Below are 1,082 nucleotides of genomic sequence, written 5' to 3' on the forward strand. Positions count from 1 at the left end.
CTCTTCCCTCCTCCCTCCTCCCTTCCCCTTCCTCCTCCCTCCCCCCACTTTTCCCTCCAGGAGGGCCCCAGATCCACTAGGGGGGCTGTTAGGCTCAGGTGGTGGGCAGTGCTGGTCACAGAGAGGCACAGGCTGAGTCCTGGCCGCCTGCCTGTGGCTTGAGGTTGGGGTGGGTGGACTGCTGGAGGCTGGAGATGGGAACCTGAGGACTAGTTGTGGAAAACTTGAGGCCAATGCCTGGGAAGTAGCAGCAGGGAACCTTCCTGCCTGTGAAAAAGAAGTGCAGGGTCTTCAGATTCCAGAGAAAACAATTCACCTGGGTTGCTGGAGCCCAGCCTGGAACTCCTGGAAGCACCAGGTGAACTGGAGCCTCCTGCCCACCCCCTCCCCAACAGCCTCCCCCCTGTGCTGCCCTTCCCTGGGAAGTTGCACTGTCTGATGGGGGGTGGGGCGCCTTTTTGCCAAAGCGGATTCCTTAAAATGGGAGCTAAGGGAACTATGTGGTGTGGAGTCCGAATTAGGATTTCTAGGACTCCCTATTGAGCTTCAATCCTGAAGGCAATTTGCAATCAATGATATGGAAGGAAATGGGCCATGAAGAACTTAGGCTTCTTTCTGGGTTGTCCATTTTAGAGCAATGTCACAAGATTTCTTCCTTGGAGATGTGTGCTGGAAAGGACTTGGTTTTCTGAATCCATGAGCAAAGAATTCTTAGGCAACGTGGGGTGGGAACGTCTCCTTAGTTGGGTGGGAACGTTCCCAAGGAGAGTTGATGGAAAAGCTTCCTGTCTGCTCCAGCAGACTTCTTGGTTTTGTTCTTCACAGCCCTGTGGCTTGGTGTTTCATACTTTGGTGGAGTGCCTCCTCACTTGCATGGTTTCCGTTTGTTCAGAACTTGGAGGCCTTAGGAATCACATCTCCGTGACCCACCAGGCAGAAAAACAGAGAAGTGTTGGGAGACCATGGTGTCCCAAACACTGGTGCATCTGTACTGGAGCATGCAGTGCTCGCCTCACACCTCCTTTCCAAATCAGCCCTTGAGGAAGTAATCTCTCGTGCCTTGGGTTCTACATCTCCCAGGT

This window comes from Suricata suricatta, chromosome 2 (assembly GCF_006229205.1).
Source record: "Suricata suricatta isolate VVHF042 chromosome 2, meerkat_22Aug2017_6uvM2_HiC, whole genome shotgun sequence".
Taxonomy (NCBI): Eukaryota; Metazoa; Chordata; class Mammalia; order Carnivora; family Herpestidae; genus Suricata; species Suricata suricatta.